Source organism: Phyllostomus discolor, chromosome 1 (assembly GCF_004126475.2).
Source record: "Phyllostomus discolor isolate MPI-MPIP mPhyDis1 chromosome 1, mPhyDis1.pri.v3, whole genome shotgun sequence".
Taxonomy (NCBI): domain Eukaryota; kingdom Metazoa; phylum Chordata; class Mammalia; order Chiroptera; family Phyllostomidae; genus Phyllostomus; species Phyllostomus discolor.
Window position 1 is genome coordinate 121,577,536 of NC_040903.2, and position 13,849 is coordinate 121,591,384.

Consider the following 13,849-nt stretch of genomic DNA (forward strand, 5'->3'; position numbering starts at 1 on the left):
CATGCAATATTTGACTGGTCCAAGGTTGTGCAACAGGCCACTGAGTAAAGGGGAATGAGCTCTGAGGAGGTGTTGATCCCTAGAGATTTGTGTCTTACAAGGTAGTCTATTTGGACTCATTAGACACACGCACACATGTGCACACACACCAGTGTGATGCATTTACAATGAGCCACCTAGTTATTGCTTGAAGCTGTTTGGCTGGGTTTAGCAGCTCTATGAGCATATGTTGCTCTGTGATAAAGTTCAAATAAGTGGAAATGAAAATAGAGTTATAACTAGGTTACTGTGACGAATGTTTCAGGGCTTTTTTTTCCCCTTCTATTTCTATTTGCAAAAGGTATAGCAGGTCATGGGTTTGTGTTGGTATTTTTACAGTCTGCACTCCAAAGAAACCAATCACAAATTTATGATAAAACTGACTTTACAATGGGTGTTGGGAGTGTATTTGTGGAATTTCACTTAAAGAAAAGGGAAAAACATTTATGACTTGAAACAACTGAAGATTGAGAAATCTCATTCTTAGGGTAACCTAGTTTGCTACCCACATTAAAGGTGCACTATATTAGCAGTTTTAAAAATACCTATACTTAGTATAAACCAAACTTTGCATTTACTTATTTATGTATATAGCATTACTGTTTCATGAAAGCTCTGCCACTGATTTAAAAATTGTGAATCTGTCATGAAGTGGTAAAAGAGAAGTTGAATTAGAGAATCTGTCTCAAATATAAAAATGCCAAAGTATAAGCATACAGATAAACAGTCTGTGACTGACACTCACATTTGGTGCTCAGTTCCAGAAGGCTGGAGTTGAGGTTCAGGGAGAAGCAAACATGGAATAATTATGTACTTTATAATACTGAACAATACACACACACACACACACACACACACACACACCTGTTTTTCAGAGGAAATGGATTTATTTAGTACTAAATTCCAAAATATATCATATGGGTTTTTATATGCTGGATATTCATTTATATAATAGAATGAGTCCTAAATTGCATTTTTACATAATATTCAGAATTAAAGTTCATACATATTTTATATGACCTTCATAAACCTGTCGGGGCACAATATTAAAATGTCTTTCAGTAAAGTTGATTGTGTGAGGGACAAAGCTATTGTAATTCAAATACATATGTTCAGTAGCTGACTTTGATCTCTAACAAAGGGTAAAGTACTGAGAACACTATGACTTACACATATTTTCCCTAAACACACTTCTTGTCCTTGGCCAGTAAGGATGGCAGAACATCCATGGTTTTATTTTGACATTGGCATGACAAGTAATTTTTACCTGGAAATATTTTAAAGCCTAATTAATAATCACCATATTCAGCCAGTTGATCAGTGGTTCCAAGTGACATAGTGTATTTCTCTATGTAGTGTTTAATGTATACAGATGATTTTAATTGTTTGTCAAAAATAATGCTTTGCTTTTCATGGAATTAATGTTGAGCTCTTATTTCTTTGACTATTTAGATTTTAGTACTGTGTTGTTATTCCTTTTTTCTATTTTATTTGAAAGCTATCCATTATGATGGTAAAAATCATATCAGAATTTAAAAGGGTATTCTTTCCTCTTTTTAAAATATTTATTATTTTTTAAAATTTTATTTATTTTTAGTGAGAGGGCATGGGAGGGAGAAAAAGAGGGAGACGTATGTCAGTGTATGGTTGCCTCTTGTGAGCCCCACACCCACTGGGGACCTGGACTGCATACCAGGCATGTGTCCTGCCTGGGAATTGAATCAGCAACCCTTTGGTTTGCAGGCTGGCACTGAATCCACTGAGCCACACCAGCCAGAGTGAAAGAGTGTTACTCTTAATTGTGACAATCAATTTTGATTTTTACTACTCTTTTTCAGTTAGCTATTAAAATGTTCTCTCTGTCCTTTATATACTATAATGATGTCCTGTGCACAGCTAATATATTGGTTGCGTTTTGAACAATGAACATGGTGTGTAATGCTTATCTTAATCTACTTACTCATAAAAGTAACTTGGAATGGTAAATTTCGAAGCCACTCTTACTGAAGTAAATAGCTATGGTGTTTTAACAATAGGAGACTTTTAGCCTTGCACATAGATGCACACATACCCTCACTTACCTCTGTTCTGCAGTGACAGGACATACCCCAGTCCTAGTTGCAGTACGAGGAGAGGGCGTGGGCAGCCTAGTGCTCTGTAGCAGCTGGGATGGAGTGGTGAAAAACATAGACTCGTGGGCAAGACTTGCTATGTTCAGGTTCAACCCTATCTTTTTGGTTGCATGATTTTGATAGGTTTTTTATTCTTCAGTGCCTCCATTTCCTCAGCTGTTGCTATTGATAGCAACTACCTTAGAGAATGGGTGTTCAGATTAAATATTTGGTATATGTACACTATTTAAAGGTATTTGATCTGCCCTGACTGGTGTGGCTCAGTGGATCGAGCACAGGCCTGTGAAGCAAAGGGTTGCTGGTTCAATTTCCAGTCAGAGTACATGCCTGGGTTGCAGGCCAGGACCCCAGTAGGGGCCATATGAGAGGCAACCACACATTGATGTTTTCCTCCCTCTCTTTCTCCCTCCCTTCCCTTCCCTTTAAAAATAAATAAATACAATCTAAAAAAAAAAGTATTTGATCCATAGTGAGTGCTCAACAAATCTTAGCAATCATCTATGTCAGCAGTAGCAATAATACCAGTGGTACTAGAAATGAAAGCAAAGATCATTCCTTATTTAAGGGAAGAATTTAGATATTACAGTTGAGCTGTCATGGCTATATTAACTAGAATTGAATCATAATTCATGGTTGAGAAAATCAAGAAAAATTTTTTAATAAAAAATAATTGTAAATTGTAATTGAGTCATCAGACTGGAATCAGAAATACAGAGTTGGGCTTTGGGGTAGATGAAATAAACAGAGAGGTCAGGGAGAGAACAGCTGGAAGTCCTGTTTGTGAGCTAAGGACAGAACCCAGGGGAGTGAACAGGGACTTACAAAGTGGGCATAGGTTGGGGTGCAGACATGAGGATCATAGCAAGGAGCTTGGGAAGTGAGAATACAAAGTAGTAGGGAGGCATCTTAATTTAGGCTCATGATATGTGTGGGGCCACAGATGCTGATCTTCAGTAAGAGCAACAGTCTTGAAACCTCGTACTCTCTGCTTGTGTTTAATCCATTCTCCCTTTGTCGGACTCCAGCTTGCCCAAAACCCACAGTGCACAGGACTCGTCATCTTCTAAAAGCATGCCACTGATAAGCCGGTGGTTTTGCTTGTACCTGCATACATTATCTGTGTTGTACTATCAGCAGAACAAAGAGAAAGAAGAATGGTAAAAAAGCAAACAATGTCAAATTGTGTTCAAAAGCACTTTTGTCCATGAAATTCAAGGTATTTTCTTCCTATTAATTTCAAAGCTTTACCCTCTACAGTTACACCTTTCTGGAATTGTTAAAGACAGCAAAATCCCACTGTGAAACTACGTCTTAATTTTTAAAACAATGATAACAAATTGCTAAGTTGTGAAACACTCCTTCCATGTCATTTCCTGAAGTCAGCTCTTAACCATGCTTTTCTACTGCTTATTAAGACCAGCTGTGTTTAAGCAGCTGAGCATAAGTTGGCCAGTTACAGTCATGCTATGTAGATATTTAATATCACTTAGTGCTTTATCAGGCTTTACAACCTCTAATTAGTTAAACTACAGAACACCCGAGCACATTAGGTAATTACTACTTTCCCCCATTTCACAGATAAGGAAACTGAGCATGAGAAAGATTGTCTACTCGACTCTGATGGTTAAATGAGGATGCATATAAACCGAACATTGGGTTTGTGGAAAAAACATGCTCTCTGGTGAGATGACAAGTCCTCCGGGCCTGGCAATGAGAACTATGACTACGTATCTGCCTGTTTTAACCAAGGATTACAATGTGATTAATAACATGCTACTTTATCCAGCTACTTAGTTGCTGAATTCTCTGTCCAGCAACAGTTCATGCCCAGCTGCTTGGAAATACTCCCCATAAGAATAATGCTCAGTTCTTCAGTGTCATTATCTTAATCAGTCTCATAGTATTTCATATTTTCACTGAAAATGGAATGGAATTTAAGTCTATTAATGTTTCCAGAAATATAAAATAGGCAAAGGAGCAAATTCCTAATAGATATATTTTGTTACAGAATTATGTGTTAAGTGAGAGAAATAGCCAGTTGTGGAGGGATAGACCATTGGTCACAGTTTCAAGGGCCCTTTTCAAGGAAACAAGACCATGGTAAATAAATTAAATTGTTTGACTCCTGGCATAATTTCTACCTTTAATTATTGCTTTGCACTGAAAAAAAATATGGAAATAGATGATAAAGAGCATTTGTATCAAAATGCTAATCAAACTAGAGAAAATTTCTTTCTTATATGAAATTTAAATGAGTCTGCCGGTGTGGTTGATTTACACTGTTGAATGGTATTGCCAAGGGTGCAATTTCAGGTTCCATTTTTCTGTGGTCTGGTTAATTTCCACTGGGGAAAAAATCACAGCACCCACTTGCTTGTATAGTCTGTATCACCAGCCCCAGTTAGTCAGCTTCTCAGGAATTAAGCTGGCTATCTTAAAGCATGGAGGTGGTGAGATCTCCCTACCAAGAGACTTAAAGAGATGATATGCTGCTTCTTACAGATACTGGCAGAATTTGTTATTCTGCCTGAAGGATTTGTTATTGGGTCCTTTCTAAGCCAACTTGCCAAAAAGCTGAGTATTAACTGAGGAATATGGCCAGTTAATTAGGTGGACATCTTTAGTGATTGAATCTAATGTTTTAATCAGGTCACAATTCTTTAAAATACTGTCCTTCCAAAGCTTGAATTATGTTTAAGTGATTTTATATTTTTTATTTCTTTTTTAAAGTATATTTTTTTGATTATGCAATAAAATGGGACAGTTGTCCCATTTTTTCTCCCCTTTATTACCCTATGCCCTGCATCCCCACTCCCACCAGTATTTCCCCACTTAGTTCATGTCCCTGGGTTGTACATGTAAGTTCTTTGGCTTCTCAATTTCCTATACTATTCTTGACCTCCCCCTGTCTATTTTGTATGTACCATTTATGTATTATTCCCTGTACCTTTTCCCTCATCCACCCCTCACCCCCTCCTGCTCTTAACCCTCCCTATGATCTTCATTTCTATGATTTTGTTCCTGTTCTAGTTTGCTTAGTTTGTTTTTGTTTTTGTTGTTTTTTTTTAGGTTCTATTGTTGATAGTTGTGAGTTTGTTGTTATCTTACTGTTTATATTTTTGATCATCTTCTTTTTCTTAGAGAAGTCCCTTTAACATTTCCTATAATAAGGGCTTGGTGATAATAAACTCCTTTAACTTGACCTTATCCAGGAAACACTTTATCTGCCCTTCCAGTCTAAATGATAGCTTTTCTAGATAGAGTAATCTTGGCTATAGATCCTTGTCTTTCATGATTTCAAATACTTCTTTCCAGCCCCTTCTTGCCTGGAAGGCTTCTTTTGAGAAATCAGCTGATAGTCTTATGAGGACTCCTTTGTAGATAACTGTCTCCTTTCCTTTTGCTAATTTTCAGATTCTGTCTTTAATCCTGGATAATGTAATTATGATGTGCCTTGGTGTGTCCTTCCTTGGGTCTGACTTCTTTGGCACTCTGGGCTTCCTGGACTTCCTGGAAGTCTATTTCTTTTGTCAGATTGGGGAAATTTTCCTTCATTATTTGTTCAAATAAGTTTTCAATTTCTTGCTCTTCCTCATCTCCTTCTAGCACCCCTCTGATTTGGATGTTGGAATGTTTAAAGATGTTCTGGGAAGTTCCTAAGCCTCTCCTCATTTTTTTGAATTCTTGTTTCTTCATTCTGTTCTGGTTGAATGTTTATTTCTTCCTTCTGCTTCAAATCATTTATTTGAGTCCCAGTTTCCTTCCCTTTACTATTGGTTCCCTGTATATTTTTCTTTATTTCTCTTTGCATATCCTTCACTTTTTCCTTTATTTTGTGATCATACTCAGCTATTTCTGTGAGCATTCTGATTACCAATGTTTTGAACTATGCATCTGATAGGTGGCCATGTCTTCATCGCTTAGTTCCTTTTTATTGGAATTTTGATCTTTCATTTGGATCATGTTTTTTTGTCTGGGTGCATCTGTTACATTGCAAGGGACGGAGCCTTAGATATTCACCAGGGTGGGGAAATACCTTGTGGCATTGTATGTAGGGGAGGGGTCAGGGAGGGAACAATGCCACTTTCCAAGCTCTCAGCAGGCTTTCAGCCACTTCCATCACTACCCAGAAGCAAATTGGGTTCTTCTGCTGCTGGATTCCTGGGTGGGTAGGTCTGTGTACCATCTAGGACTCTGAACCAAGGAAGGAACTCTCCTGTGAGGCCTGGACTTTCTCCTGCCACTGAAACCCCCATAGATTTTTATAGCCAGAGGTTTCAAGGCTTTCTTTTCCCAGCTGGAACCCTAGTTTGGGAGTTCTGTCTTGCTCCCCAGTTGTTCCTCCTGGTGTATCCTTATGTCCTCACCACCCTGCTGCCTGACTCCACCTCTCCTTCCAGTCTGGATGAATGTTTCTTCTTTAACTCCTTGGTAGTCAGACTTCCATACAGTTTGATTTTCTGGAAGTTCTGAGGGGTTTTTTGGTTTTAAATTTTTTGTTGTCCTCCTTTTTTGTGTGTGAGGATGGAAAGTGTATGTACCTATGTGTCTATCTTCTGATTGTTGTAATTAATAACATCACAGATGTTTCTAATTCTAGTAAGGTAAATGTCTAGGGATTATGAGGATTTCAATGCATAAAATATGGTTTAGAATTAATATAGCTTAAAGTTTATATGGATATATTAGAAATATATGTGATCTTTGTAAAGTAATAAGTGTGGTATAGAGAGGTCAGAATCATTGTTGAAATGGTTTCTGCTCATACACATACCTCATATTTTGTAGAGAAGAAAATAAACAAAGCAATCATTCATAAATGTCAGAGACAGTACACAAATTTGAAGGAGCAAGGAATGGGATTAGGTCACTGAGGATTATATCGGAATCTTGTTTTAAAAATAGGACAGAAGTGAAAGACATGTTGTGCAAAGGGAATAAGGATAATAAATGGTGGAGGTTAAAAGCCAGATCCTGTATTATTGCTCCATTTACTTTAAATTTGACACATAAAAGAAGTGTGTATGTGTGTGCATGAGAGTGTACTATGCTGATGTGCATTTCTAAGAGAAGATATGCCTTCAGTTGGAAGTTTGAAATAGACATGCAGAAAACTACATTTTTAACTACATAGCACTCTACAGTGTGCTATGTCACTTAATATTTTAGTAATTTCATAAAAAAGATATTATTCAGAAGACTTAGTGTGTACTAGTATCTGTTTTTTCCTTTACATAAAAAGCATTATTCTCTTTCATGTTAATTTTTTCCATTGATTCTAGGACAAATTTTTAAAATTAATATTTTTAAAACAACTTAACTGAATGCTTTCTAATAATATACATGGATAAAACAAGATTTTTCCTTCTTTTACTAAATTTCATTAGTGTAAAGAATTAAACTTAATTCCATTTTAAAAATTGCTCCATCTTTATCAATGATGTGATTTGTTTTACCTAAATATTTTATTCAGCACGTCATTAAAGTTCTTGCTTTGTGACTATAACCATAAATCTTTAAAAGCACCTTTAGTTCCCCATGCTTAGGATAAATCTTTTCTTGAAAATGATCTCTTTGAAATTAAGACATTAGAAGTTATTACTTGTACTTCAGCAGAATAGTAGACCACAAGAGAGAGATCAGTATCTGAAATATACTTAAGTTTGAATTCTCAACTGGATTATTCTTAAAGTATATTGAATCAGTTAGAATGATGTGAACTGTAAGTAATGGAAAGTCTGACAAAAATGTTCTTGGCAATAAGGGTCTTTCTTATCTCCTGAATTTGTCATTACACAAAAATTGATTGTTAAATAATGCTGCAGTGAAGATAGTGCTGCCTATATTCTTTTGAATTAGTGTTTCAGGTTTCTTTGGATGTATTCCCAAAGTGGAATTGCTGGCGACATTTACAATAGCCAAGATCTGGATGCAGCCAAGTGCCCATCAGTGGATGAGTGGACAGAATAGCTGTGGTACATTTACACAATAGAATACTACTCAGCTATTAAAAAGGAGGGAATCTTACCTTTTGTGACAGCATGGATGGACTTGGAGAACATTATGCCAAGTGAAATAAGCCAGTCAGAGAAAGGCAAATACCATGTGATTTCATTTATGTGTGGAATCTAATGAACAAAATGATCTAATAAAATAGAAACAGAATCATAGATACAAAGAATAGACAGAGCTCTCAGAGGGAGGGAAGTTGGGGGGCTGGGTGAAAAGGGTGAAGGTATTGAAAAAACACATAGAGCAGACAATAGTGTGGTGGTTGCCAGAGGGATGGGGGTGGGTAAAGATGGGGGAGGGCAAAAGGGGGTTAAATGGTGATGGAATTAGACTTCACTTGAGGCAGTGGACACACAGTACATATGCAGTTGATGTATCATAGAATTGTACACCTGAATTTATATAATCCTATTAACCAGTGTCACCCAATATATTCAATTTTAAAAAAAGCAAAAGAGATTATGCAACTAAAAATACATTTAGTGACTGAATCATATCACTGGTACCCCTTTACCTCTTTCCCTGCCCTCTCTTGTGTATTATCTTTTCCTCAGGTGATTTTCCATCATGGTTGCAGGTTGGCTGAAAGTGTGACCTACGATTGTGTGCTTTTTAAAATTTTTTTGCTCATATTCAGTGATGGACAGATAGACTTGTTTCTCAGTAATGAAATGTCCATCCTGTCTTTCATTGGACTGGGCCAGATTAATAGCATGTGCCAGATTAATGTCATACATTGGATGGCTCAGATTAATCAAGATCTGTCCACTGGAAGGAGTGATAGGAGGGATATCCAAACAAAATGGTGGGTTGAAAAGAGGAAAACAATGATTAGATTTTGTTTGTAAACATTTACAACATATATGCAATTTTAAAAATCTAGTATTAGTGTTGCTCTGATATCAATCCTAGTTTTTCTATAGGATTTTTGATTATTGGAGGGAGTTATTTTAAAAACCAAATAAAGACATTAACAACAAAAGGAACACAGGTTTTATAATTTATTTTTTTTCTTGTGGAAGGAAACAATGAATTGAAAGCCTCAAGCCTACCTGTGACTTAATTTCAGTCACCAGCCACAAGAATAATAGTTGTATGTCCTCATTAAATGTTAGAAAAGAAAGTTATGTACCAAAGAAAATAATAATCTCCAAATAGTGGCTTAGTTCATGAACATGAGTTATAACTGAAAAAAAAAATGAAAGTATATATTTTAAAAGTGATCACATCTAAAATTGATCATATGAAAATTTGGCATAAAAATTATTTTAAAGTCAGCAACAATTTCAAATATTCCAGGCTCCTCTTATTATATACTGTATCTTTTGATAGAAAGATTATTTTACCAGACTACAAAGATTTCTTTTTTTTTAATTTTATTTATTTTTAGAGAGGGGAAGGGAGGGAGAAAAAGAGAGAGAGAAGCATCAGTGTGAGAAAGAAACAGTGATTGACTGGTTGCCTCTTGTACATGCTCTGACCAGGGATAAACCCACAGTTCAGGTATGTGCCCTGACTGGGAATCGAACCAGTGATTTTTTTGCTTTAAGGATGATACCCAAACAACTGAGTCACACTGGTAAGGGCTCTACAAATATTTATTAACAGCAGTTACCTAAACTGTGAATAGTTTCTCATAACAAGGAAATTGGAATAAATGATTATATCAATAGACTTTCAGTGATTTAAATCAGCTATGTACCTTCTACAAAGACATATTTTGGAGTTGTTGGTTTTTTTTACCATGAAGAATATATTTGTTTGTTTGTTTGCTTATTTATTTGGTGGTGAGTTATTTTTGCTGAAAATTCATTATTGATCCATATCCCATAGTGTCATATTCAGTGTTAAGATGTGGTTGTCGCTAAAAGAATTCACAAATAATTACATATTGGTGAATTGAAATTGTTCAGTTTTTATACTGTATTGGAAATCTAAAAAGTAATGACTCATGGTGAATGCTTTAGGTGGATGGTAACAAATGAAGCTGAATAGCCTTAACACTGTGACTTGTAGTAAGGCGGTAAACTTCCTGGAATGGCAGTTGGTTGACAATTTTAGTCTATATGGACAGCATGAAGTCCATAAAATCCACATGCGATTTTAAAACTGTTAACTTTAATGACCTTTCTTGTGTCATAACTCAAGCAGGCTGGAACACAATCCATACCATTGTAGACCCAGCAGTACTGACTAGTGGAGAAAACAAGGAAAGTGGGATACTGAGGAAGCAAGGGAATGAGCCCGGGAACCTGCAGGGCTGGCTCCTCATTGGGGGAGCTAGTATAGGAGTAGCCAGGAGAGTCCAACAATAGTAGCCAAGTGTTTTGGAGCAGGCTAGCAAGCAGAGGGACAGGAAGTTTTAGAGAGTCCGACAGTTTATAGCAGAATTGCAGTCAGGCCTCGGAGTAAAATAAAACATTCTTCACCAACAGAAGACACCCGATTTTATTTCTGTACATATATATTCTACACACACACTACGCATAGTGTTAAGTGGGCTGCTCTCCAATCATGGATTATGCCTCCTGGAACCAGAAGCCTAGGCATTCTTTGGGTCAAGCAAATCAAGTTGGTAGCTGCTGCCTTAAAGGGAAAGGAGACATACAATCATCCCTCTAATGCTAATCTAACACTATGAGCACTGGGTCTCATAATGCAAGACTCTTAATTTCACCTTATCCACCAGTGTTTTGGCCATGAAGGTGCTCCCTGTAGTGGTTGGGATGAGGTCAGAAAATGATGAGCTTTTTTTAGCTTCTAGATGAAGAGTACTGCTGTTTGGGCAAGCAGATGTTGAATGATTACTGAAGTTTATATCTCACCCTTTGACATCTTTATGATAATGTATGATAAGTCTTTGTCCTTCAGTTGGTATGCATTTCATTGTAGCTAGTCATGTTCTATAATAAGAATACATTGCAAATATTTGTATGTAATTGATGTCTAAGTTATCTTTTCAAATATTTTAAAATGTTTTTTATTATCTTAACATTTTAAAGTGCTTATTACTTGAGAAATCTGCATACAAATTTGAACAATTTCATGCAAAGCTCTTTTCCAAAACTATGTATGTATATATGTGTACATGTAGGTATATACTTTTTTAGGAATATCAGGTAAAATTTACAGATTATAACTGCCTGTTTTACTCTCTTAAAAGTATAATATCCCTAAGCAAGGAAATTTTCTAATCAGGTTTTTTTGAGAAGTTCTATTATTAAAAAATAAGCTTTTATCAGCATAAATTCACCACTAGGTTTTATTATAACTGTTACACAATGTATATTTCCTGTCTGCCCTAAGGGAAAGAGTTAAATTTATATGCCTTTATAAAAGTGCAAGTGTGTTACCATTGACTGGCAGGCAACACTCATCAAAATGGGCAGAGAAGGTGCACACATATATGTTCTCCTGGAAGACAGAGGCTAATTATAACATACACCACTTAGGGGCCCACCTTCTTATGTCAATTCACGTAATTTATTCCTGAAACCCAGAGATGTTTACTCATTAGTTTTGGAATCTTGACAGTTGTTCTTCATTTTGTTTAGGTACCAGTAATGTACTCCCACAGAAAACTACATGGTGAGTCAGTTATTTTCAGTAAACATTACTTTCCTATTGAAAATATAACTACCTCCAGATGCTTGGTTGAAATCAAAACTGGCGTTCTACCAGACTGGTCCTAAAGTTTGAGGATATCAAAGTGGACTTACTTTTTCTTAATGCTTCCCACCCCTACCACAGATAGTTTTAAACCAGGATTGGAAGTTATTTGAAGAGTAATATTATTTTTAGAAAGCATCACACTTTTATCCACAGGCAGGATTGGAAGAGTCAGAGTCTTCATCCAGCTATAAATCTTGTATTCTGGAAGTGCGGAAATTATCTCACATATTCTCAGTCATGTCTTCTGAACTGCTCACTGCTTGCCTCCATTTTCATTGTTAACTATCCTGCAGGATTCTCTTTTTGAAAAAAGTTTATGATGACTAATATCTCAATTATATGAGAAAAGTGAAATAATTTTAATGCAAAATGTGATTAATAAAAAATCAACATACTTGGCTTACATGTCTGTATGTAACTCTTTTATATGACAACATGTATGGAAAGGTGAGTTCTATATGTACAAGCTAACAAAGAGAAGCCAAATCAAAATGTGTTAAATATCATTCACAAATCAATCACTCACACACACACACACACACACACACACTGCAGTTATAGACCCAAGGGTTGAGCTTACTGCTTTCTAACAAACACCTTTTTATTCATCATCATAGCCATAGTGCCTGATGTAGAACATGATACGTAATAGGTACTTAGTAAATATTTATTGAATGAGTGAATAAGTTAATAAATGGATTTATTTTGACAGTGTCACATTTGTGAATAATTGTCTCTGATTTGAAATTTTGAAAGATGACTCAAGTTTCCTAGTATTGTATCTGCCCTCTCACCTCCCTCCTCCACCCCAACCTGCCCACATGCTGGAAATGCCACCTTTCCTTCTGGTTTACAAAGGCCTCCAGTAGAAGAGTTTTTCTCACATTTGATTTGTAAGCCTGGTCTATCAGGAAGTTTTATAGACCTAAGGCTGCAAGTGAGAGACGCTAAACCCAAAACTGTTAACATTGTTTTACAAAGTATACATTTCACATGATTTTTTTCTCCAAAGATAAGGTAACAAACCAATCTCTGAAATGTTCCTAATCTTATGAGGATATTTATAGTCAAACACTAAAATGTGTCCATCTCAGACTTTTGAATATTGCTAATATTTAATTTGTAAATCTGACTTCCATCATGATGCCTTTTTTTGTTCCCATTTTACCACTGATAAGTGTATTATATACCTATTGGACTGACCAAATGTTGTTTTTTTTTTCTTCTATAAGATGGCTCTGGTAGTACTTAGTTGTCTTTAACTTCATTTGAAACAATTTTGTCAGATTGTGTTGTGACAGCTGTCATATCAGGGTGCATTTTAAGAAACATCAACATTGATGAATTTTTGTGTAGCCATGTTAGTATTGAAGATACAAGAAAAGAAGCAACATTTTCATTAGTATTTCAAGAAAGGTAAAAAATGCAACTGAAATTAAAAAAAATAGATTGTGCAGTGTATGGAGAAGGTGCTGTGACACATCAAATGTGTCAAAAGTGGTTTGCAGAGTTTTATGCTGGAAATTTCTTGCTGGACGATGCTTTACAGTCCAGTAGACCAGTTGAAGTTGATAGAAATCAAATGGAGACATTAATTGAGAATAATCTCCGTATCTACTACATGGGAGATAGCCAATGTCCTCAAATGTCCAAATCAGTAAAGTTATTGGTGAAAATGAAAAATGTGCCCTGACTGGTGTGGTTCAGTGGACTGAGTGCTGTCCTGCAAACTGAAAGGTCTCCTGTTTGATTCCCAGTCAGGGCACATGCCTGGGTTACTGGCCCCATCCTTAGTTGGGGGCATTCCAGAGGCAACTGATCAAAGTTCTCTCTCACACATCTGTGTTTCTCCCTGTTTCTTTCTCCCTCCCTTCCCCTCTCTCTAAAAATAAATAAATAAAATATTTAAAAATATTCTTTTTAAAAAAGAAAAGCATGTCTTTTATTTATGCAAAAAAACTAAACAGACTTTTTGGCCAACCCGATGCTTACAA

General features: G+C 36.1%; 1 protein-coding gene across 1 annotated transcript in view; it reads left to right on the forward strand.

Moving 5' to 3' along the window:
* The window catches only part of MDGA2 (MAM domain containing glycosylphosphatidylinositol anchor 2), an 859,730-nt gene that overhangs the window by 93,762 nt on the left and 752,119 nt on the right, over window positions 1-13,849 (forward strand). The window lies entirely within an intron of this gene.